General features: G+C 41.4%; 3 non-coding genes across 3 annotated transcripts; 2 read left to right on the top strand and 1 right to left on the bottom strand.

The window, feature by feature from the left end:
• Positions 1-4,331: 4,331 nt before the first annotated feature.
• LOC131480419 (U6 spliceosomal RNA) lies at positions 4,332-4,438 on the top strand. Its single transcript, XR_009245525.1, has one exon. It is a non-coding gene; the product is annotated as a U6 spliceosomal RNA (small nuclear RNA).
• A 5,465-nt stretch (positions 4,439-9,903) lies between these two features.
• On the top strand, positions 9,904-10,046 carry LOC118757891 (U4 spliceosomal RNA). The gene has a single exon (XR_009245518.1). It is a non-coding gene; the product is annotated as a U4 spliceosomal RNA (small nuclear RNA).
• A 14,828-nt stretch (positions 10,047-24,874) lies between these two features.
• LOC118757902 (U6 spliceosomal RNA) lies at positions 24,875-24,981 on the bottom strand. The gene has a single exon (XR_004995414.2). It is a non-coding gene; the product is annotated as a U6 spliceosomal RNA (small nuclear RNA).
• Between the last annotated feature and the right edge of the window lie 1,755 nt (positions 24,982-26,736).

Here is a 26,736-nt window from a genome sequence, read left to right as displayed (position 1 = left end):
GGAAAAAAAGTTACCAACACAGCAAAGGGCAGGGGATCTGACAAAGTGCATAGTTTTCAAATATACCTGCCATGATGGTTTAATCAGAGTAGACAATTTAAGTGCTGTGTCAGGGATCACGTGATAGGACAAATAAGGACTCAGAAAAGGAAAGCCATTCGCTGATACATGTTTAGTCAGATAAAAGTAACTAAGGCTTGCTACTTTGCATGTACCTCATGAATTACAAATAAAAGTCCCCATGGCATCCAAAAACATGATTGGGGTAGGAAGCAGATTATCCTACAACTATCATTCAGTAACCAAAACGCATGTATTTACAAACACAATCCACATTGTAGAGATACTTAGAAATTTATTACATGGGCAAGACTGATGGTTAAGATGAAATGACTAAGTTTAGAAATTCACTTACATTCCCAAGAAATCATGCTCATGATGTTTACTCTCGCAAAGTACTTTTCTTTGCTCCCTAATAACACAGTCCCCTATTAAAAGACTGTACAGGTTCTTTCCAACATATCCCTTCAAATAGCATCCCATGTTTACCATTCCTAGTGTTGTCCCTATTCCATATTAAAACTGGTGACAAAACACTAGGAATACCCACATTTAATCAATGTCCATTAAAGTCTTAATTTTTATTTAAGCTTACAGGCTCTCTCTTCCTCTGCCGCCTGCCCCTAGATTTGCTACATGGCCATCTTTAAGCCACACACAATCAAGATTTCCAGAGTCTGCTTTACTGGAATTGGAATTCACATGTCATACGAATAGTTTAGTTGAAACAGCCAATGCCCAGAACAGAGGAGGAAACAAAGCAAAGCTTTAGCACAGAGCTTCTGGGAACACCCCCGTGGGCAGAGAAGTCGCTTACTCCTGAGATAAACTCAGCCCAATGTGGCATTCTGGGGCAGACCTTGGCTTAACGGACACAATCCACTTCTCCCATGACAGCAGTTTTTCCTGATGCTCTCTCTGCTCAGCCACACTTCAGTAATACTCTGTTACTGCATTTCTCCATGCAGTATTTCCGCAACATTCTAAAAATCCAAAACTGACAGGGGAAAAAAAACTCTTCGGAGATAATCATAAAGTCAGTGACATAAGTAGAATTGCAACTGGTAAGATATGGTTGTGTATACAATGATGCTGAAATACTACATTTTAACTTCCACAAGAAGACAGATTTGAATGCCCACAGTTTTCTCTATTAAATTAAACTAAGACATCTACCCATGAAATGTATGAGCAATGATGTCAGAATCTAATTAGATGCTCACCCATGAAAAGGCTAGGTGATATAGTTCCAGTTCATCCAAAGTGGCCAAGGAATGCTAAAGAACTTGCTTTGTCAAGCTTCAGCCAAACCACCAAACATATTCCAGAATTTCACTAGGTGTCCAGGTGCCACTGACACACAGCAGGTATTCCACCGGCATGCCCTGCTCACAGAGACAGGCCGTGATCAGCTCTGAGACCATGCACTCATTCACTGTCAGTATATCTAGCCTTTGTCCTGAGTACTCACATCGTTCAGAATGAACTGCATTCTCTCATTTCTGACACCAGCAGACCAGATGTCCTGCACTTGCTGCTGTGAGGCGGCACAGCTCAGGTGGTGGCAGCACTAGGGTGGTTGTGGTCCCGTTTTCCTGCCAGCACCTGTCATCCACTGAGTAGCCTACAGTGGATGACGTGCCACAGCATCACTAACTGCCCTTGACACATAAGGTTTGATCACTGGAACCTTTGAACAGGAAATGGGTTTTTGGGTCCATTAAATCCAAAGGAATTTTGGGTTTAATAGTTCATAATTAGTTCCTGTTGTAATCCAAAAGGAGAATCATGCCAGAAAGGAGTCCAATGAGATGGGTTTCAGCAGCAACATGCACTGATTATAAATAATTACTTACTGAGAAATGGCCATTCAGGTGCCAATCTATAACTCAGCTTCCCTCTCCAGTATGCTAGTGTAATAAGCAATGCAGGAGCTCATTCTCCCTTATTTCTTACTGATACTCCTCTAAATGACACACCTGGCCCTAAAGGTACTACCTGTAGAATCCAATTGCTAGGATACCAACAAAGTAAGATTGGAGTGTCCGGCATCTTAGAATTCACTTTGTGATTTTGAAACCCGGTTTTGTCTCTTACCTTTTTTTTTCATTTTAAAAGTAAGTTATTTAACATTTTTGCTTCCATTTCCTATTGCATAAAATGAGGCTAAAAACACATACTCTCATGTGAGTATCTTTAAGCAGCAGTGAAACTACAACTTGGGAAATCAGTATCACACATCAGAGTCACTGGGTCCAAGTCCTGGTTCCACTTTCAATCCAGTTTCCTGTTGATGCACATATTGGAAGCAACAGCTGATGGCTCTGATAATGGGGTCTTGACCACTCATGAGGGAGACCTGCATTGTGTTCCGGGCTCCTGGATCTGACCTGGCCCTACTGCGGCTGTTGTGAACATTCGGCAAGTAACTAAACCACTAAGTAAAAGGTCTATTCGACTGGATGTCTGCCTTTCACATAAGTAAATAAAAATTTAAAAAATCATCTATTCCTGAAAAATAAACAGAAAACCACGCAGGTACTCTAAAACATGGTGAGGATCAAATGTGAATACAGATCATGTGATCAACACAATTCTTGGCCCACAAGTATTTTCTAAACTTCATTTGTTACAAGCAGTCTATTGCTAAGAATTTAACCCAGTTCAGCCTTGCTCTTGAATCAAGGCAAACTATAAAGCCACACACAAAGCACATGAGTGAAACACAGATGTCCTACCCTCTTTCCTCTTTCACATAGTTACCCACTTACTTATTCTTCAGTATTTTTGTGAACCAACTGAGAGTAAATTGTGAACATGATGCCTGCTCACACGTACCTGGCCATCTCAATCAGCAACTGGACACTGAAAAACCATTACTCTCCACCACAAATGCTGTCCAGCCTGTTCCAGCAACAGCTCATCTTCCTTTGGGGCTCAGGATCTGATCAAGCATCAGGGACTGAATTTCAGTCCTCATATTTATTATTCTCTTGCCTTCTCATAAAGCAACCCCTCAGTGCTTCCTTATCTCTGTGATCCTTGAAGAGTTCAAAAAGTCAAAATTTATTTTCCAACATGGCCTGAGTCACCTTCAGTTTGTGTCCCTTGGAGATTTTATTATGACTAGTTCAAGGAATGCCCTTTCAGCAGGAAGATTTTAAAAGTGATGCTTGGCTCTACTCAGTGCATGAACACTGATAGGTACACAATGCTGGTTCATCCCACCACTGATGATGATCACCCCTATCTGGACAAGTTAGTTTCTGATAATCCATGTCATCACAAAGTAACCATTCTCCTCTTCAGAACTGGTGAGTAGTCTGGGGAGAAACACTATGAGACTATACCAATATCCTCTTCAAACTTCTACCCAGCACATTTAATCCACCATGATTATGGTGTTTGCCAAATGGTGATTCCTTCTGAATTTATTGGCTGGCATTCCCAACCAATAAAGGCGGAGACTTCCATCCTCCAATTCCATTTAGCTACCTATTAGTACAGACTCGCTGAACGCCACTGCATTTTATGACTGCTATCACTATTTGTTTTGAGGCTCCAATTTTGTAGATTTGATCAAGGGCAGAACTCTGAATTTCTTATCTTAAAATCTGATTTAATGAATAGAATCTCACACACCAAATAAGTATCTTCAATGCCAAAGTGGTGGTGGGGGGTGGGAAGCTTCTTTATCAATTTTCTTTGAGGGTTACAAACAACACAGAGAAATCAGTCATTAAATCATTTTTTTCTTACCCAATATCTACTGCTGACATCCTTCTTTCATTTTAAACAAGCATTTCTTGGAATCAACTATTGGGAGACATTTAAAGTGACATAACTATGTTATCCTTTATTTAAAAATATGGAGGAAGAAGAAGGAAGAGGGAAGGAAGGGTGAGAGAGGAGGGAGAGAGGGAAGACAGAATGACAAAGGAGAAGGAAGAGAAGGGAGAAGGAAGGAGGAAGAAAAGTGGCAGCAGCAGCAGTCACAGGAGCTTCCACACTGCAGGTGGCTACTTCGCTGACCTCAGCTAAGCCAGAAATACCACAAGCTTTTCAGCCAACATATGCAATAGTGTATGGGATACTCAAGACCCATGGCACATGCCTAGGAAGTTATAGCCTTTTCCTTTTTGTCCTCTTTGCCTATCTCAGAAATAAACACTCATTTTCCCTAAGGTACAACTCACCTTTCTCATTCATCACAGTCTCTCTCTCTTTTACAAACAAGAATGTTCAAAGTCATCTTTAAATATCTCTCTCCCATGCTCGCTTCGGCAGCACATACACTAAAATTGGAATGATACAGAGAAGATTAGCATGGCCCCTGCTCAAGGATGACATGCAAATTCATGAAGCATTCCATATTAAAAAAAAAATCTCTCTCATTTAACAACTCTGTCAGTGCTAGGGTTCACTTTCTTTTCTTCAATGTTGCTGCCAGAGGTATCTTTTTTTAAAAGATCTGCTTATTTTACTTGCTAGAATCACAGAGAGGGCCCAGCACGGCACCTTAGCAGCTAAAGTCCTCGCCTTGAACACTCCAGGATCCCACATGGGCGCTGGTTCTAATCCCAGCGGCCCCGCTTCCCATCCAGCTCCCTGCTTGTGGCCTGGGAAAGCAGTTGAGGATGGCCCAAAGCCTTGGGACGCTGCACACATGTGGGAGACCAGAAAAAGCTCCTGGCTCCTGGTTTCAGATCAGCACAGAACCAGCCGCTGCGGCTCACTTGGGGGGTGAACCATTGGACGGAAGATCTTCCTCTCTACCTCTCTTCCTGTCTGTATATCTGACTTGCAATAAAAATAAATAAATATTTAAAGAATAAATAAATAAAAATAAGTAAATAAATAAATAAAAGAATCACAGAGAGACAGAGATCTCCAAAAAGGGCCACTGTAGCCCAGCTCTGAGCTGGTCTGAAGATGGGAGTTAGGAGCTTCTTCCATCTCTCCCATGTGAGTTTAGAGACCCAAAGCCTTGACTCATCCTCTGCTACTTCCCCAAGGCATTAGCAGGGAGCTAGATTACAAGCACATCAGCTGGGACATGAACCAGTGCTCATATGGGATGCCAGCACCAAAAGGATTAGCCTGCTATGTCACTGTGCCCACCGTATTTATTTTATTTCTATTTTAAATGTGGGGAGAGATAGAGATAGATGTAAAGATAGACAGAGGGAGAGAGCGAGTGAATCAGAGAAAACATGAGAATGAGAGTGACAGCAAGAGAGAGAGAGACCATCAATTTACTAGTTCATTCTTCAGATGACCACAGCTGCTAAGGATGGGCCAAGCTGAAGTCAGGAACACAGCCTAGTCTCCCTTATGGGTGGCAGGGAGCCAGTACTTGCCAAGGTGTACTTTGGCAATAAGCTGAATCAGAAGTGGAGGTGCCACTCAAATTGAGGCAAACCAATCTGCGATGTGTGTGTTGCAAGCATTTAAAAGAATTATTTCTTTAAAATGAAGTTACTTAGGGAGAGAAGACATCTTTCATCTGCTAGCTTATGCCCCAAATGACCATAGTGGCTGTAGCTGAATCAGTCCAAAGTCGGGAATCTGGAACTCCAAGTCTCCCATGTGGGTGGACAATATGCTTTCCCGGGCCTATTAGTAGGGAAGTGAATTGAAACTGGAGCAGCTGGGAGTTGACCAGTGTTCACACAAGATGCAAGTGTTGTAGGCGGTAGCTTAATCCATTATATCACAATGCTGACACCCCCACCCCCCGGCAATATGTTGACTACTGTTCCCAATGCCAGAATTTTAGTTCAGACTCCTTACACTAACAATGTCTTTTTTGCTCACCTTCACCCTCTACACCAGTTCACTCTTCCTAAATCATTAGAACACAGTACTTCTAAAAGGAAGGACTTCTCTTTTCTTGGAAGAATAAAGCTGGATCCCTAAGTTGAGTGCTTATGGGTTTGCATACTCTACCATCAAAACATGATTCTCTCTCAGTCTATTCTCCAGCCTCACTAAACTCCGGGCCTCCAGTGATTGGGTTCATGGTTTGCCTGCCCATCTACACTGAAAGGCCCGAAGTGGAGGCTGGTGTACTGTTCATCTTGTATCTTTATTGTCCAGTTCTGAGCTCAGTAATGTGTGCTGTGCTATCAAACAAAAAGGCACCTGTGGAAGATATGCTGCCTGCTTATTAGGACTGCACAGAAAAGGGCCAATTTTCCTAGAACCATATTACAGATCCACATTTGAAGTGATAATGCATTGTTTTTTAGAAAGCACAGTAATGTGGTTATCCAGAACACTTCAGCATAATAGGCTAAAAAAAAATTCCACATAGGAGTTAGTTCCATAGTTAATAATAGGTTCACCAAATAAAACATTTGATTACCATTGCAAATTTCAGAAGTGCCAAAATTTTTAAAAGTAATTCTGCTTTCAAATTGGGAGTTAATTGTGAATGTCCATCAGGTTACAGTTTAGTCTCTAGGTGATCAATCAAACACAAACTTACAGGGGAGCTCTAAAGGTATTCTGTTGGTGTAGTTGATGTCCATAATCAGTTGACATTAAGTAAAAGGGATTATTCTATATAATCTGGGTGGGCCTGACTAGATCAGTTGAAAAGTCTTGAAGAAGAACTAGAATTTCCCCAAAGAATAAAGTCCACTTTTGAGCAGCTTCCCACTGCCTATGATGCCAGCCTGCCCCTCATAAAAGCCTGCTTGATCGTTTGATTTCATTCTAGCCAGCCTCCTGAATCCCACAGGCTAATTCTTGAATCAAATCTTTTCTATCGACTCTGCCTCTCCAGTAGAACCCTGACCAAATATGGTCTACTTCCAGAAGGGGGTGGGAAGGAGGGGCTGCATCAACCAAACAGTTAAAAGGATCTAAATTTGGCCTTCACAGTATTGCTTGATTATGGAGTGGGAAGTGTTCAAGTTCCTAGAACATCAGATACCCCATATTCAAACATAAGTACAACTATGCCTAACATATGCCACAGCTTCTGTCCCAATGCATTATTATACATTCAGATGGCAAATGTTTGTTATGAAAGGCACTGGGGAGAAAATGGTGAGCCAGACAAGCATGGTTCCTGTCTCAGGGAGTTTGTGGGCTAGTTGATGAATCAGTCATCAAATCAATCATTACACAAATACTCAGTTATAATTATAATGAGTGCTAGGAAATACAGGATGCTGTTGGCATAGTGGGTGGGGAAATGTAACCAACAGGGTAGGCCATTTGGAAATGTCATTGACAATGATGGTTAAGCTCAGACCGGAAGTGTAAAGAGGCAACAGCCAGGGAGAACATGAGGGAAGGAACATCCTAGACACAGAATCATCTGTAAAAGGCTTTATGCAGAGACGGATACAAAGTTAAGCACCTAAAGCTCAGTCAATGAGCTGTGGAAAATTAGGGATGGGGCTTATACAAAAGCCAATCATCACACTAATAAAAATCTCAAGTTAACAACAATGGGTAACCATTCCTTCTATAAACAAATACTGAAATGACAATACTTGTGCTTGAACAGTTTGAATAGCAGCTGTGGAGAGTTTGGAAGGAGGCAAACTAGAGTAGGCAAGAATAGTCACAAGGCTTTTGCTACAGTCCAGAAAGAAGACCATGGAGGCAGGGACACAGGTGACAGCAACAGAGAAGGGAAGATGTTGGTGCTACAATCAACAAGACAGGGAGAGATACTGGACAGACTTGCAGGTGGAGAAACAAGACAGGCTGCAGTTTGGGAGAGAGAGTCTTGGTTCTCCTGAGAGCATGAACCAGTCCTCCACAACTTCTGTAAGATCACCACATGAAAACACAAATCTGAAACTCAGAAAAGAACTGGTCCAGATAAAGAAATCAAAAAACTCTGGCTTTGCTAGCATAGAATCAGAACTGGAGGATGCCTAGCAGGGAAGGGAGTAGAGAACGAAAAGTTGCAGGATATAGTCTAGAAAAACTGACATTTTAAGCAGGTCAAAGTAGAGTTTCCAAAAGAGCCTGAAAATGAATTATCAAGGGTGACTGGGCTCACACAGCACCTCACTCATTTACACAAAACACTTTTCCTTGAGCTTTCTAGTTTAGTCACCACACTCAAAGGGTGCATATTTTCTTTGAATAAGAAATAATCAACTGGAAGAGTGACAAAGTTGGGGAAATTTGAACAGACATGAATAATTTCCTGCTAAGATATTTTATACAATGGCTACCACTTCACTGATTACTGTTTATAACAGTCGTTCAATCTTTGGGTCAAACTGTACTTTTTGAAGTCACTTCCTATTGACACTAATGGTCTGGCCCTTTATGTATAATTAGTTCAGGCAATTAGCTGAAAGGCTTTAATCTCTTAAAAAATCGCTGTGTGTCATATTATTCTAACAGTGCCCCATTTGAAAGGAAACACTGAACCAATAGGAAGTACTCATTTTAAAAGGGTCTAAGAAGAGTGGCCTGGTCCCCACCAAAGAATCACACAAATTAGTGTAGGCTCGGCAACCAAAAGAGCTTGAACTCCAATAAAGGATGCATTTAAATTGCACTTTTTCAGGCACTTTTAGCCTTAATCCTCCCCATTAGTATGACACATGCTATGTCAGGGAAAGCTCTTCAGTATGCTGAGGTTCAGAGGGCAGTTTGTAAGGCAGCATTATTACAGCTTATAAAAACAGCCCGGCAGAGGTCCCATGCACCCAGCAGTCACAACAGCACGATGCAGAAGTGGGAGGCTCATGAATATTTGAAGATGACATTTTTCCTCCTTTGCGTACTGTTGTGAGGCAGCCCCCAACTTACCAATGGCACTTGTGCCAAAATACTGGTTTTTCAAATGTATTACCTGAAACTGTAAACATGCGTTTCCCTTAAATATGTGTTGTCAGTACATGCTGGAGTTCAAGCCATGTATAAACAGCAGTACAGGTTAATCAGAATTTGATCATTTATAACAATGCTGAATTACAATTCTGTATTCCAAGGCAGCAGCCTCTGGATAGAGAAGACAGCATGCTTAGGAGTGGGGGGAAAGGGTTCACCAGGCTCCACACTGGGAACTGGGTCATGGGTAGGAGACAGCAAGTTAGGGTCCAGGACCATGGGTTGTCACTTGACAGGTTCATACTCAAAGTTGAAGATGCAGAAGGTATTTCAGAGTGGATAAGGCAGACACCAAGCCCTGGCTCTGGCTGTGTGTGTGTGTGTGTGTGTGTGTGTGTGTGCGCGCGCAGGGCGTAGGGACTCCCTACCAAAACGGCATCAGGCTATGATCAGGAGACCAGCAGCAAGTGCTGGAAGCAACCATGTTCTGTTTGGAACCCTTAGGGGTAGGGTTCTAGAGTTAGGATAACACGAGAATTGAGTCCCTGATGAGGTCACAGGTTAATGCAAGACCATCCTCTTGGCCTTCAGGACGCTCCCATATCCATAGTCTCTGAAACTACATTGAAAGCCACACAACTGTGCCCCTACTGGTACATACATATTTATTCTGTTCCATCTTCCTAAAACAGATGAGGTGGTTCCAGAACTTGACACTGTACCTTTCTACCCACTCAATTATATCCTTTTTGGACTTGGTAGCTTGGTTCTTAACACCTTCTTTAGCCCTGAACTTGTCCTAGCCTCTGCTCCATCCCAGGAGATGGTGGTCATTTGTATGTCTAATTTACCTGAGGCATACTGTGACTACCTTTGTCTTCCCTTCGTTAGATAACCAAATGAAAAGGGCCATCAAGCTCTAATATTCAAAAGACCATGTAATAATACCATGACGTTGAAGTATCTCACAATAAAATGTTAGTCTGTTGAACTGCAGAGGAACATGTGTTTGAAAGTATTTGTTCACTTTTAAGCTTTGCGCAGTGGCAGCATCGTAGCCAATGAGGTTTATCTGAGGCACGATTATTATTGCTAACTGAAAGTATTTGTTCACTTTTTGTTTTAAAAATGTACTTAAGGCCTTTATTTTAAATACATATTATATCTTTTAAAGTATATACAGCAACAATGTGGAGAGATAAGAAAGAGTCAGAAGGCATTAACTCTTAGGGAGCACGGTAAGTTAGGAAGAAAGGAAAAAACGGCAGCAAAGCCTGCACTTTGAGACCCACACTTAGGAGACTATTCTCTTTGCTTAAACCCTCTAGGCAGCACTGCCGTGGTGAGAGGGGCTTCCTCCTGGGACTGGCTCTGTCTGTGGAGTCCTCTGTTTAGAAGTCCTGCTTGAATGCTTGAAGCTCTCAAATCAGCTCTCTTCACATTGCTTTTAAATAGAAGCAGAGAACCAAGTAGTGCTAATATGAGGACAAACTCTAACGTGAAAAACAGATGGAGAGAAGATGGAAGAGATGAAGCAAGCGAGGAAGGGATGGAGGAAGAGAACACAGAAGGGCAGGATAGGTCCAACAAAGAGGAGGACATGGCTTTTTTTTCTTTTTTTTTTTTAAAGATTTATTTATTTTATTACAAAGTCAGATATACAGAGAGGAGGAGAGACAGAGAGGAAGATCTTCCGTCCAATGTTTCACTCCCCGAGTGAGTCGCAACGGGCCGGTGCGCGCTGATCCGAAGCCGGGAACCAGGAACTTCTTCCCAGGTCTCCCACATGGGTGCAGGGTCCCAAAGCTCTGGGCCATCCTCGTCTGCTTTCCCAGGCCACAAGCAGGGAGCTGGATGGGAAGTGGAGCTGCCGGGATTAGAACCGGCTCCCATATGGGATCCTGGTGCGTTCAAGGCGAGGACTTTAGCCGCTAGGCCACACCGCCGGGCCCAGCTGCCCTTATTCTTACTTCTCAAATAGAGAATCTTGGATCAGGAACTTTGGCATCACCACGGAGCAGGTTGCATTTTAACTGGATCCCCAGGTCAGTCATATGTGCATTAAAGCACAGGAAAATGGGTATAAACCTCCTTTAAAGATAACTTTTTGGAAGGGTAGCCTCACCTGCCCTGCAAACTTTTCCCTCAGCTTCTCCCCTGCACAACACCCAGCAGCTCCTCTCACCTCTGTGCTGTGCTGGGGCTACTTCTTAAAGCCATGTGGGCCCAGCGGTGTGGCCTAGCAGCTAACGTCCTCGCCTTGAACACCCAGGATCCCATGTGGGCGCTGGTTCTAATCCCAGCAGCTACACTTCCCATCCAGCTCCCTGCTTGTGGCCTGGGAAAGCAGTCGAGGACGGCCCAATGCATTGGGAACACTGCACCCGCGTGGGAGACCCGGAAGAGGTTCCTGGTTCCCGGCTTCGGATCGGTACAGCACCGGCCCGTTGCAGCTCACTTGGGGAGTGAATCATCGGACAGGAGATCTTCCTCTCTGTCTCTCCTCCTCTCTGTATATCTGACTTTGTAATAAAATAAATAAATCTTTAAAAAAAAAAAAAGAATAAGGGCAGCTGGGGAGAAACCAGGGTTAAATTTCAATATGTACACGGAAAACTTAGGGGGTCACAAACTAAAAGGACAAGCATTAACTCACAGGCAGACAAAAACTGCTCCAGCAGGAGCGAAGTGATCCAGGTCTACTGCACGGCTCAGTCACGGGGAGCACTCAGACTGGCAGTCCCAGCGACATGAATAAAGCATGCTGAATGCTACAGGTGGAGTGCTTCCACCAGTACACAGGCTGATTGGGCTGCCATTGTAAGCTATTAACAGTTGTGACCTTCAGACCCATCAGAGTCCTCATGAATGGCTTAAGCGAATATCTTGAGAAGGGGTCTATTATAAATTCCAGCTTGGCCATTTCTTGTGAGATGCTCAGCATCTCACTGTCACAAGTCCTTGCCTAGAATCCTCACCAGCAGGAAGACACTCACCAGATGAAGTCTCTCAGCCCTGGAAACTTACCAGTCTCAAGAACTGCGAGCTGGATAAACCCGTAAAAATCACCCAGTGTGCAGTAATTAGTAACAGCAACAGAATGCAGACTAACACACTGACCTCATCAAACACAACTAGACAAAAATAGTACAGCATGGGAGGAATGAGCTCAAAGTGGTGATAGATGAGGTTCATTAAGAAAGAAGTTCAGGGCCCGCCACAATGGCTCGGTGGCTAAATCCTTACCTTACATGCACCAGGATCCCACATGGGTATCAGTTCATGTCCCAGCTGCTCCACTTCCCATCCAGCTCCCTGCTTGGGGCCTGGGAAAGCAGCAGAGGAAGGCCCAAAGTCTTGGGACCCTGCACCCACGAGGGAGACCCAACTAGAGTTCCTGGCTGTGATCCTTAGTCTGGCACAGAGCTGGCTATTGTAAGCATTTGAGGAGTGAGCAAGCAGATGAAAAGATCTCTCTCTCTAACTCTTTCTATCTCCCTCTCCCTCTGTCACTTTTTCAAATAAATATGTCCTTCTAAAAAGAAGCTAGTGCTAATGTTCCATGGTTCAAAAACATGGAATTCCTAGAACTTAAAGATAATCAATTTATCAATAAAAACATTTAACTTAGGGACATAGGGGCAATAACCAGCCAACTGCTTACTAGTGTAAGGAAAGTTTTATTAGAATTGATTCACATGTACTCATTTACAGACCATCTGTGGCAGTTTTAGCACAGTAACAGCAAAATGGGCAAGCTGTAGCAAATACTTTTGTGGCCCACAGAGCCTGAAACAGTCAACACCTTCGCCTATCCAGAAAAGGCTTGCCAATCCCAGGCACAGGAATCAAGAGTATGGATAGTGAGCGCAAATCTTAACAATCCTCTTACTATCTGCCAACCACAGGAATGACGTCCTTAACTTCTCAGTGCCTCTATTTCTTTACAGAAAAATCTATAATGTAGAGATAACAGCCATGTATCTCATAACGTTACTACCAAAATTTTTACATGTAAACAAAAGAAAAAGAAAAAATAATAGATGTAAAAATTATTACATGTAGAAAGTACTTACATCAAAGTTTTTGTATTAAAGAGTCCACCAACAATAAAAATAAAAAGGTTGAAGACCAAGCCATGAACAGTGACAAAGGGAGTATGCCATTAGCACATTGCTCCTAACAAAACCTTGCTAACCACAATTTGGCTAACCTTTGCTTGCTATCAAATAGGGGAGGAGGAAAACATACTCTGATACTAGCTCAAAGTTATTGTCTCTTAAGTTAGACTTTCTCAAGCCAGCTACTATCTAGCTTTAGAAGGATATTTGCTACATTTGATACCCTCCCTGAAGACTGTTTAAGATATTCTTTCAACCTCCAACTCCTACCACTTCTCCAGATACACGGAGGGAGAGCAGCATGCCTGGGGTTCTCATGGTTCACTTCCCTGCTACTCCTGGAATCCAAATGTATACAAATTTACCTCTACAAGTATCTCCTGATGGTAGCAGGCATAACCATAGCTAGGAGATGGGGGGGGGAGGGGGGGGGGTTGGGGGGCAGTGGGGGGAGGATCTGTGGAGGGTTGAAATATACTCCCCTCCAAACAACATGTTTGCTTTCTAATCCCCCGAATTTTCAGATTACTTTATATGGCCAAAGAGAAATTATTATCATATTTAGCCAAGAAACGTGATACAGTCAAGAATACTAAGAGCAGACACTTAGTGTGGCTTGTCTAGGCAGGCCTAGGTGCAATTGTTACGTATTCTTGCAAAGAGCAGAGGACCTTCTCACATGGAAAAAGAAGACACACAGAGGAAAAGGTGATACAAGGATGAAACAAGCAAAGGAATGTTAAGGAAAGCTGGCAGCCACCAGAGTGGAAGAGGCACAAAACAGACTGGCCCAGAGCCTCCCAGGGGAAGGTGGCCAATCAACATCCTGAGTTTTCCATGTAATGAAAATGAGTTTGAACCCCTGTCCTCTGGGACTATGAAAGAATGAATACGTGTTGCATTAGGTGACCAAGTTTGTAGTTACTTGTTATAGCAGCCACAGGAAACGAACATGCCACTCCTTACACCAAAACTCACAGGTGCACACACACACACAAACACCTTTATAAGCAGGGATCCATGAGTTTCAACACTTTCTCATGTAAGATGGATTAAGAGTCTAGTGAAGCCTTCAGTTACTAAGGTGACTCCTTTCTCAAATGACTCAACATAAATCAAACTTTTTCTTTCCTCATCATGAAACTCAAGCCCCCACCATAGTCTCAAGGTTTTGTTTTCTGACTTTGTGTCCACTGATCAAATACTCCATATAAAGGAAGAATATCAGGAATGCTATAACGAGCAGTTTGTAAACTCAGATGAATTGCAAATTCATGCTTCTTAATTCCCAAACACATAACATTAAATAATATCTGGGTTCTTGATTTCCTTTGCATTGACAAAATCAGCAAGAGATTTTTTTTAAACAATTCAAGAATATAAGGGACACTACCCCTACTGCAAAACATTTGAAACCCTCACATAAGACGAAAAGCAGATGCTGACTTCCTTGAACTAGCCAATAAAAACAAACACAAATTCCAAGGCCTTCAAACATTGGTAGCAATGAAAGAATTTTTGTAGAAAATTAGATATCTAGCTTGATTAAACAGAAAAACAAATACATGTGAATAGTAGCAGGTGAATGCTACAATCTCAATTGTGATGCTTTTTCAACATTCTGAAATATAACTTTAAAAGATGGCTAAATTAATACATCTTTGCCAAGCTTTTCATACTTGTGTAGCCAACAGCCAAATGCTTCTAAAGTGTGACAAATGAGCATTCTAATTAAACTGATCAAACACTTAGCTGTACTGCTTAGTGGTATAATGCTCTTAAGAAGATTAAACAAATAATTCTGGAAATATACAAATCCATTGTGTTTATTAATGAATTAGTATTGCAATAAGTATTAAGTGTAACTTCTCATTTGTCAAACCACTGACTCCAAAGTGATTTGGATTTATATATATTGGATGTGTGTGTATGTGTGTGTATCTTACTACATATAATGAAAATGTCTCTTATGCTGTTGCTCTTTTTTTAAAGATTTATTCTTTTTTTATTGGAAAGGCAGATTTAGGGAAAGAAGGAAATACACAGAAAGATCTTCCATCCATTGGTTTATTCCCCAAATGGCCACAATGGCTATTGTTGAGCCAATCCAAAGCCAGGAGCCAGGAGCTTCTTCTGGGTATCCCATGCAGTATAGTATCCCAAGGCTTTTGGCCATCTTCTGCTGTGTTTCCAGACCCGAAGCAGGGAGCTGGATGGAAGTGGAGCAGCCGAGACACAAACCGGCATCTATATGAGATCCCACCAGATGGAAGGCAAGGGTTATCCACCAGGATATCGCACCAGGCCCTGTTGCTCACTTTTTTTAATTTATTTATTTTTATTACAAAGTCATATATACACAGAGGAGGAGAGACAGAGAGGAAGATCTTCTGTCCGATAATTCACTCCCCAAGTGAGCTGCAACGGGCCGGTGCGCGCTGATCCGATGCCGGGAACCAGGAACCTCCTCTGGGTCTCCCACGCAGGTGCAGGGTCACAAAGTTTTGGGCCGTCCTCGACTGCTTTCCCAGGCCACAAGCAGGGAGCTGGATGGGAAGTGGAGCTGCCAGGACTAGAACCAGCGCCCACATGGGATCCCGGGGCGTTCAAGGCGAGGACTTTAGCTGCTAGGCCACACCGCCAGGCCCTGTTGCTCACTTTTTAAAACACCAAAAATTCAGCCAATACACCCATTTGTTTCCCTTACAATGAGCACTCTATATCCTGTGTTGTAAATTTTTGTTTATTTAGTTTTCCTAGAAACTTCACTGTTTTATCTTTGACAGATTAACAAGCAATCTGCGAGAGTTCTTAGGAACCTAGGATTTATCCGAAGAGCAGGTAAAACTCTTGCACTTGTGTCTCCCATGTGACTTTTCACTGTTTTCAGTGGAGCTCTAACCCTGTCTTCTCAGCTACTGACTACACCATAGAGACGCTGGGATCTTTCTTGCCATCCATCAGCTTTCATCACTGGCTTCATTTCTTTCCTATTTACTTAATCATGAGCTGGCACTTCAACTTCTCTCTTTTTATTAGCACTTTCAATTCCCCCATTCACTCACTCAACACAAATCCCAGCATAGGCAAGAAGAGACAGTGTGGGCCAGCTGGCTTTGGGGCTACAGGGTTTGAAATCTGATTACACATTTTAAAAAACTTCAGGATCTTGGCAGTCATTTGATATTTCTATTTTCTCCTTTGCAAAACTGAAAAGGGTTGAAACTAAGGCGAGAGGGAATGTGGGGTAGGGTGGGCTGGGGTGGGGTGTGAAGGCATAAAATTAACAATACCAACACCTGTGAGCCTATGGCAAGGATGAGAAATAGTAGGTGTTAAGAGTCTGGCACAGGGGCCAGCACTGTGGGGTAGTAGCCTAAGCCTTTCCCTGCAGTGCCAGCAACCCATAGGGGCACCAGTTCATGTCCCAGATTCTCCACTTCCAATCCAATTCCCTGTTTATGGTCTGGGAAAGCAGTTGAGGATGGCCCAAAGCCTTGGCCTCCTGCATGTACATGGGAGACCCGGAAGAAGCTCCTGGATTCTGGCTTAAATTGGCTCAGCTCCAGCTGTTGGAGCTGTTTAAGGAGTGAACTAGTAGTTGCAACATATCTCTCTTTCTCTCTCTCTCTGCTTTTCTCTCCTTCTCTGTGTATCTCTGACTTACAAATAAATAATAAAAAGAGAGTCTAGCACAGAGTAGACATGAAATCAATAAGTGGCAGCTAAAAAAAGAACCAACTTGGTCAACTGGATACTGAACATTGGCAGAGAAACTATCCATCCCAGCTGGTCTTTCAGTGCTAGCCATCTTTCCGACACACTGCATCAGCTATGTTGACTTTTACTATAACTCCTCTCAAGGTCTAAAGTTTGTTCCTCTTTGTTCTCACAACAGATCTCTGACTGGGGCAGCCAGAAGGAAGCAAGAGAAGCGTTTCTGCTTCTGGTTGAGACGGAGTAACAAGGATTGAAATTCTCCTCTTGTATGACACAACCGAGAAAGTGGTCAAAACATACAAAGAAATGATTTGCAACACACCAACTTTCTGTCAAGAAAAGATAGTAATCTGTAAGAGATGATGAAGACGTGAGGTAAGTCTTAGCAAAGTTTGGGCCAACTTAACTACTTAGAGGGTTTAGTACTATGACACCAACAGAAGTTCCGACTTGTGAGTCTGGAAACATCAAGGCAGCTATAGTTGGCAAGAAAGGAGAGAATCTGCAGAGATATTTCTCGAGAAAATCAGAGAGTCTGTCTCAGAAATTCAGTTGAATCCAGCATGTGAGATAGAGAAAGAACCACCAGAGGATTAGAGAATGCAATCCGGTGATTCCAGGGACATTTCCAGAGAGTGCGCTCAGGGTCTTGCCCAGTTCAAGGAAATGATGAGCCCTCAGCTGGCCCTTGGTCTCACCAAACAAATCTTAAAGCAAAACCTGAACAGTAAAACCATTTCCAAGGAAGTTAACTACATCACAAAACAAGCTCAAGAATATTTATAAAAACATAAAAATAACCAGGAAACAGTAAGGTAAAATCCACAATACTTACAATCTAATCAAAAATTATCAGGCACAAAAAAAGCAGGAATATATGATTAAAATAAAACAGATCCTGACCTCAAGCTGACACAAATAGTAGAACCAGCAATGACAAAACAACAATTCTAATTGTATTCTGCAGATTCAAAAAACTGGCCCCTGCACAATGGCCTAGTGGCTGAAGTCCTCGCCTTGCACGTACCGGGATCCCATATGGGTGCTAGTTCAAGTCCCAGCTTCTCCACTTCCCATCCAGCTCCCTGCTTGTGGCCTGGGAAAGCAGTTGAGGATATCCCAAAGCCTTGGGAACCTGCACTTGCGTGGGAGACCTGGAGAAAGCTCCTGGCTCCTGGCTCCTGGTTCCTGGATCCTGGCTCCTGGCTTCATATCGGCTCAGCTCCAGCTGTTGTGGTCAATTGGGGAGTGAACCAATGGACGGAAGATTTTCCTCTCTGTCTCTCCTGCTCTCTGTAAATCTGACTTTGCAATAAAAATAAATAAATCTTTAAAAAAAAGATAAACACTTTAAGGCGCATTGTAACCTAACTGGTCAACACCAACAATAAGAAAATCTTTAAAGCACTCAGATATGCATAACATGTATAAAGGTAAAGATAACAAAATATTGATTACAGAAATGCAAGCTGGAAGTAACACAAAGTACTGAAGGGAAACAAAACAGTATATCAACAATTTTATACCCAGCTAAGATCTTTCCAAAAAAAAGCCATATACATTTTCAGACACACAACTGCTCAATGAACTCAATATTAGGCATCAAACAAATGTTAAAGCAACTCTTTAAAGAGAAGGAAAATACTTCCAGGTGAAAATTTTGAATTTTCAAAAAAAATAATGACAGAGACTATAAATAGAAATACATGGGTAGATTGACAAGATTTTTAAAATTATTGTTTAAATATCTTAAAGCACAATGGCATGTTGAAATAAAGCTGAATAGCAATAGTTTAAAGGGCAGGAGGGGAGAAATGAAAGTATATTAATATGAAGTTCCAATATGAACGTGCTGCAGTTTCACATTGGAATGACACTTCTGACAAATATTTATTAACTGTGACTCAATCTACTCCTAGATTTTGCCATTCCCCAAAATACCCATGTGGATGAATACATGACATGACTTGATTTTACCAACTGATGTCATTTCTGGAAAAAAAAAATTGAAACTGCAGTAATAAACTAACGGAATAACAATCATAAGCCCTAATCTTTAGACGCATCTATTTGGAAGAAAAAGAATACAATGCCATTTTTTTCACATGTATGCGTGTATTTGTGATCAGTCCTCACATGCACTAACTAGATTAGGAGTAATTTAACAGCTGGTCGTAACCCTGAGTTGAACAACTCAATTTCATGACTCATCTACAAAATGAGATAGTAGACTAGATAGATGGCTTCTAAGATTTTCTGTGGAGCCCGGCGCAGTGGCCTAGCGGCTAAAGTCCTCGCCTTGAACGCCCCGGGATCCCATATGGGCGCCGGTTCTAATCCCAGCAGCTCCACTTCCCATCCAGCTCCCTGCTTGTGGCCTGGGAAAGCAGTCGAGGACGGCCCAATGCATTGGGACCCTGCACCCGCGTGGGAGACCCGGAAGAGGTTCCTGGTTCCCGGCATCGGATCGGTACAGCACCGGCCTGTTGCAGCTCACTTGGGGAGTGAATTATCGGACGGAACATCTTCCTCTCTGTCTCTCCTCCTCTGTGTATATCTGGCTGCAATAAAATGAATAAATCTTAAAAAAAAAAATATTTTCTGTGATTTTAGTAATGCCACAAAGGCTAAAGTGTTAGTTAAGCTATAGATATTGGGACATGTGGGGAAGTATTGGGAAATACGATGACAGATACTGTGGGCAGTCTCAAGGTCATCCCCCAAGAACTATTATTTTGAAGGACGGCTCTCCTAAGGTGTCATTCTGAGCTAATTTTATGACAACCAACTGTGTACCAAGTTTCAACACGGCCAACCAATATTTTCTGCAGAGCACCAACAATGTTGCTTAATGATTTGCAAATCACACATGTGAATTTCATCTTAATGCTCAATAAGATATTAAGACGCATTTGTAAGGTACACAATTTCAGAACCATTTCTCCTGAATTTCTGAAGAAAATCCAGCTACTTCATAATGAAAAACCTGCATAATTACAGAAAGCTCATAAAATCATCAAAAACACTAGACTCCTACAACCCTGAAATAGAGATTACTAATTTCCTGTTGTTAATAGAATCATCACACTTATACCAGCAAAGAAAAAGGAAGACAATTACATCATGATTTATGAGTAGTTTTTAAAGGTCTAAAGAACAGAACTTACTCACATTTGATTCTTCAAACAAAAGGGAAGTAACTAAAAATCTAGCTTAAAGAAATGTGCTTTAACCTTTGTTAACTTTATTACTGGTTTTAAAAAATTTAACTGCTAAGCCTTGTCATTTTATATTATTTGGCCGGCTCACACAGAAGAATTAGGCATTCTCTACAAATAATTGCAAAAAAACCATCTGAGAAATAGACATAATTGTCAGCTGCCCAATAATGCACATTTTGAGGCTAAAAGCACAGCATTGCTTTATGTAAACTTGTGCTTTGCTCTCAACTTTAAAGGAAAAAAAACACCACTTTTTTTTCAGTGTTCCCAAAGATTATAGTGTAAACACAAACTAAATAAACCTATAATTAACATTTCTAAGAGCAAACAATGTACAGAGCAATTTTACATGAATCAATTAACAAAAATTACATCTCTAACTAGACTTCTTGAATGCCCACTATGTACAAAGCTACGGGAGTGGTTTTAAAAAGTGGGAGTTAGATGAATAGACAGACCTTCCTAGTTCTGTGGAATGCCCTTTAATGTCATTAGTTTGGGGGATTTAGCAAATAAAAAAAAAAAAATCCTAATGGGTATCAGTCTTGTTGAGGCTCCCCCTCACATAGGCCAGTCACTCAAAAGCAGCCAAAGGTTGAAGACTCAATATTCTAGGAAGCTAAGAAACTGTAGGATTTAAGTCCAAACTTAGACAATGGAACCAGTTTGGCTCTTCTAAAAAGACCAGCAACACACACCCAAGCATCCCCTGGGGAGGCATCAATCAAGAAGGAAAGTATCATGTTGGGGGCTTCTGGGAGAAATGTAAGAGAAGGAGAAAGAATGTGAATTTCTTTTTTTTTTTTAAGATTCAGTTATTTTTATTGGAAAGGAGGATATACAGAGAGGAGGAGAGACAGAGAAGATCTTCCGTCCGATGGTTCACTTCCCAAGTGAGCCGCAACGGCTGGAACTGAGCCAATCCGAAGCCAGGAGCCAGGAGCTCTTCCGGGTCTCCCACATGGGTACAGGGTCCCAAGGTTTTGGGCTGTCCTTCACTGCTTTCCCATCCACAAGCAGCGAACCTGATGGAAAGCGGGGCCACCGGGATTAGAACTGGTGCCCATATGGGATCCCAGGTGTGCAAGGCGAGGACTCTGACCACTACACTATCGCGCCAGGCACAGAATGTGAATTTCTATTTATTTAAAACAGAATTCCAGAGCCCAGCACAGTAGTCTTGTGACTAAAGTCCTCGCCTTGCATGCCTAGAACTCCGGGGGCACTGGTTGGGATCCTGATTGCTCTGAATACATTCCAGCTCCCGGCTGGTGGCCTGGGAAAACACTAGAGGATGTTCCACGGACTTGGGACCCTGCGCACATGTGGGAGACCCAGAAGAAGCTCCTGGCTCCTGACTTCAGATCAGCTCAGCTCTGGTCGTTGTGATTACCTGAGGAGTGAACCAGTGGATGGAAGATCTTTTTCTCTGTCTCTCCTTCACTCTGAAAAATCTGACTTTACAATTTAACAAAATCTTTAAAATAAAACAGAATTCACATACAGTCATTAAGAATCTGACAGCTCACAGGACAGTTCTTTTTATTAAGCCCTCTCACATATTTTTAGTGGGAGTGACAAATTATTTTTTAAAATGTTAGAATGTAGTCATTACAAGATATTTAAGAAAGGCTTTAAAGGTTCCTAGCACTTATTCTAGCAATTTAAGGAAATAGAGTTGGGACAGAGACAAATGTACGCAAGGCCATTTAGTGCCATTCATAACACAAAAATACTGCAGAAATTTAATGAGTCCAACCTAAATTAAATAAAGCATGATATGTTCACAAAATGGAGTATTTTGTGTGTTTTAAAAAATTAAGTTCTTCTGCAGAGAGATTAAAAAGATTAGTGACTGGCAGGAATTAGGGGTAATGGGGAATTGAAAAGGCAGAGCGCAGAGGTTAGGTCAATGAAATGACTTTGTATACCATAACAGTGCATAAGATCATTATGTATCTGTCTAAACCCACAGAATGTGTAAGGCCAAGAACAGGCTCTGATGTAAATCATGGATGTTGGATAATGATGCTGTGTCATCACAGGTTCACTGAATGGAACTAATCACCACTTTATTTCAGGTTGTTGACAAAAACAGACCATGCACGGTGGAAGTAGGTTTAAGAAAATCTGTGTACTTTCTGTTCAATCTTCCTGTGAGCCTAAAACTACTCTTAAAAATATAAGTTTAGGGCCTTGCACAGTTGCCTGGTGGCTGGAGTCCTCGCCTTACATGTGCCAGGATCCTATGTGGGCACCAGTTTGTGTCCCAGTTGTTCCACTTCCCTGCAACCACTTGAGAAACCTGGAAGAAGCTCCTGGCTCCTGGCTTCAGACCAGCTCAGCTCAGGGCATTGCAGTCACTTGGGGAATGAGCCAGCAGATGGAAGATCTTTCTCTCTGTCTTCTCCTCTCTGTAAATCTGACTTCCCAATAAATTGATAAATGTTTATTTATTATATGAATTTAGCGGGCAGGCACAATGGCTTAATTAGCTAATCCTCCACCTTCAAGCACCAGTATCCCGTATGAGTGTCAGTTTGTTTTCCAGCTGCTCCACTTCCCATCCAGCTCTCTGCTTGTGTTGGGAAAGCAGTGGAGGATGAACTGAGTCCTTGGAATTTTACATCTGCACGCGAGACCAGGGGGAGGCTCCTAGCTTTGGATTGGCTCAGCTCTGGCTGTTTATAGAGTAAACAAGTAGATGGAAGATATTTCTGTCTCTCCTCACTGTACACTTCCAGCAGATGCAAGATCTTTCTGTCTCTCCTTCCCTGTACATATACCTTTCCAATAAATAAAAAAATCTTTTTTAAAAGTATTAGCTTAAGAGAGTAACAAACAACACAAGAGATACTCATGATACACTACTGAATCAAAGAAAGACCTTTATAAAGAACTGAAAGATAACCCAAACGTTCAAAGGTAACTGCTAGAAGTAATATCATAAATAACTTAAAAGTATACTATGTGTTCCAAAAATTTTCAACAATGAACCTGTATCACTTTAAACATTAGGAGGTATTCTGTGGACTTGAAAAATGTCACTCAGCTTTCAAACCTGTTACAGGATAAGAATAATGGCCTGATCCTGCCAACATCTCCACAAACACAAAGATTACCCATGACCTACAATTCACTGATTCATTCATTGATACCCGTGAGCTGCTCAGTCTTGTGAATACAGTAGCTGAGCTAGAAATTCGAAATGCAAAGATGAACAACACACAGACACAGGAGGAAGCCCACGAGCTCAGAATGGGCCATGCACGGGAGGAACAGTGCAGCCTGATGTTTGAGCTGGTATGATGAAGATGAGGAAGAGGAGGGGCCTGTGAAGCCAAGCAGGAGGGATGAGTGGTCTAAAAATAGAAAAGCAACCAAGGCCCTGAAGTGTTAGTTTAGGATCAGCAAGGAAGTCAGGAAGGCTGTTCTTTAGTCAATGTTGTATCTTAAACATGTGACCTGTAAAAGGCCAGAGAGAAAAACGTACATCTCTAATGTGAAAATAGGTCATTAAACCACTGTTTAATGTTTTCACTTCAGCTGTGAAAAGGGAAGCAGTGCCTCCTTGTAAGAGACAAGTTGTGAGGCTCTTGGCCAGAGGAGAAGCACCTCAAATGCTTGGAAGACAAAGTCACTGAGTGAATGGTAGCTAATCTCATATGTTCACTCTAAGCATATCCACATGCCAAAGAAACTGGATCCTTCCTTTGCACTATTTACAAAATTCAAATAATAATGAATCAAAGATTTCAATATAAGACTGCCAGGAAAAATAGTAAAAAATGATTAGAAGCAAGGAATAACTTCTTCACATTGGTCTGAGAAATGATTTTTTTGGCTACAATACCAAAACGTAACAAAAATTAAAATACGCAGGTAGAATTTCATCATAATAAAAAGCTTTTGTATAGAAAAAAAATCGACACAGTGAAAATGCAATCTACAGAATGGGAGAAAATTCCAAAATAGACACAGAACTCACACGACACTAACAAAAACAAAACAGCCTGATTAAAAAGTGGGCAAAAGCCCTGAGTAGGTATTTCCTTAAAATGAGTCATGCAGGTGGGCAACCAATATTTTTAAAGTGTTCAACTTCACATATCACCAGGGAAAAACAAATCAAACCCACAAGATATCACCTCATCCTTGTTAGAATGGTTATTATAAAAAAAAAAAGACAAGAAAAGATGACAAATGGAAGAAAGGAAACATGGAAAAGGAAACTATTATATACTGTTGGTCGGAATATCAATTGGAAGAGCAGGTACACACACACACAAAAACCAATAACCACAAAAAACACCAGCCAGCTGTCTGGAAGAAGTTGATTCCGAACTTCTCGGATAATTTTCAGGGGTTCAAGACTCCAGTGGAGGAAGTAATTGTCAGGCATTGTGGAAACGGCAAAAGAGCTAGAATTACAAGTAGAACCTGAGGATGGGACTGAATTGCTGCAATCTCATGATACAACATGGATGGGTGAGCAATATCTTCTCACACATGAGCAAAAATCTGTCTTGAGACAGAATCTACTGCTGTAGCAGGTGTTATGAACACTGCTGAAATGTCACCAAAGGATTTAGAATATGATACAAACTTAGTTGTTACAGCAGTGCCGGAGTTGGAGATGGCCCAGTTTTGAATGTCCCACTGGGGACAAAATACTGTCAAACAACATTATATGCTACAGAGAAATAGTAAATGAGAGGAAGTGATTTGGTGCTGCAAATTACTGCTGTCTCACTTTTGTTGTTGTTGTTTTGTGATTTTTTTTAATTAGTTACATTGTATTATGTGACAGTTTCATAGGCTCTGGGATTCCCCCAACCCCTCCCTCTACCCTTCCCCCCCATGGTGGATTCCTCCACCTTGTTGCAGTATTACAGATTAGATTCAGTTGAGAGTCTTTCATTGGAAGCATATACCAAGCAAAAAAACATGGAACGCTTCATGAATTTGAACGTTATCCTTGCGCAGGGGCCATGCTAATCTTCTCCGTATCGTTCCAATTTTAGTACATGTGCTGCCAAAGCCGGCACTGCTATCTCACTTTTAAAAAGTCCCTTCACCTTTACTAACCACCAACCTGATCAGTCAGCAGCCATTAATCAACACCTACATAAGATCCTTCCTCCACAAATACGAAGATCACTACTTGTTGGAGGTAGTGCCCACCCATCTCTCCAACTCTCCAACCCAGTCCATTCAGACTCCTAGGTAAATCTCCAGAAACATCCCCACGTATGTCACTTCTCAGGTTGCTGTGGACTCAGCGGACACCCAAGATTAACCATCACAGTGCCCAACCAAATCCCACTGGGCTTTCTTTAAGCCACACTCTCCTCAACATCTTTGCAATATTTGCAACAGTCTCCTTTTTTTCTTCTTAGAAATTCCTTCTTCTCTGACTTTAGGATCTAATTCACAATCTCGATCCTATGAGTTGGACTGTTGCTCATCTCTGATTCTTTTCCTTTTGTTGCTGTCTCTTAAAACTGTCATCAGTTTCTAAATTGCTGTCCCTGGTCTTCTTAGCTACAGAAATCTCCTCGGATGCTTCCCAGCCTCCAGAGTTACTCACAGTGCTAAATGACATTCTCAGGGCAATACTGAACCTCATTAGGCTTGCTATTATACCAGATTACATCTTATCTTCCCTACTGGATAGCAGGTTCTTTAGAAAGGGATTGACAGCTCAATCATCTTTCTCCCTCAAGATCTAACAATCTCTTGAACACAGTCATTACTATAAGTAACTGAGAGGGCAAGCATATAAAGTGTTTAACAGCTTATTAGCAGGCCCTTAAAAATATTGCTGAGAAAATTTCCTTATCATTCTCAAATTAGCTTTTGTTTGCAACAAGTCATGACACAACAAGACTGTATTGCTACTTAAGTTTTCCAACTAGTGAATACTGATACATCTGATTTATAATTAATATGCTAAAATAGTAACAGCTATAGAACTTATACAGCACCATTACATCCTGTTCTAACAAATGTTAATTCACTACATTCTCTCTCTCTTGACACTAGGGCACTGGGTGCTATTTTATTTCCTATTCTATAAATGCGGTACTACAGGCAGAGAAAGGTTATCTGACTTATTCTAGATCATACAGGTGGGCAAAGCCATTGAACTCAAGCAGTCCTGGCCCCAGTCTTCTTCAGTCTTCAAGCTTCACCTAACTTGCTACCCACTATAAATACCTAATTTTACATAAAATTTTGAATCTGTATTCAGAACTTTGTACAGAAGTTTGTTATATATTCTCTGTAACATAAATAAATCCATACTAAGCACATTAATATTCAGGCTAAAGTGCAGATATACAATGCATATTTCTGTCGATGTTGCATTAAACATTACAATATTTTAATTTCTCTTCTTTTTCTAACTGCTAAAAGGAGTTACTAACTTAACCTGAGATATTGACTACAATACTGAGAAAGCTGTATTTCCATAAAGATTCATCAAAACTTTTAAATTAGTTTTCATAAAAATATAACAAATTTTGCTAATGCTACTTACAACAGATACCACAGAGCACAATTATAACAATGTTAAAATCTTACTGAAAGTGACAACTTCATGTGTGATCTCAGGCCTTTTAAGGTCACATTTAACTTTCCTCTCTTACCACTAGAAAATAATCTCCACTATTCCAAAGTCCGTGTCATTCTTAGATATTATTATGTTTAAAGATTCTAAGTTAACACCTAAGTTTAGTGATGCAGAATTCTACAATTGAAATGCAAAATGCACTTTTAATGAGAATTCTAGAAATGCCATT

The sequence above is a fragment of the Ochotona princeps genome, chromosome 5, assembly GCF_030435755.1.
Source record: "Ochotona princeps isolate mOchPri1 chromosome 5, mOchPri1.hap1, whole genome shotgun sequence".
NCBI lineage: Eukaryota > Metazoa > Chordata > Mammalia > Lagomorpha > Ochotonidae > Ochotona > Ochotona princeps.
The sequence above is the reverse complement of the archived record's forward strand: the minus strand, read 5'-3'. Positions and strand labels throughout refer to the sequence as shown.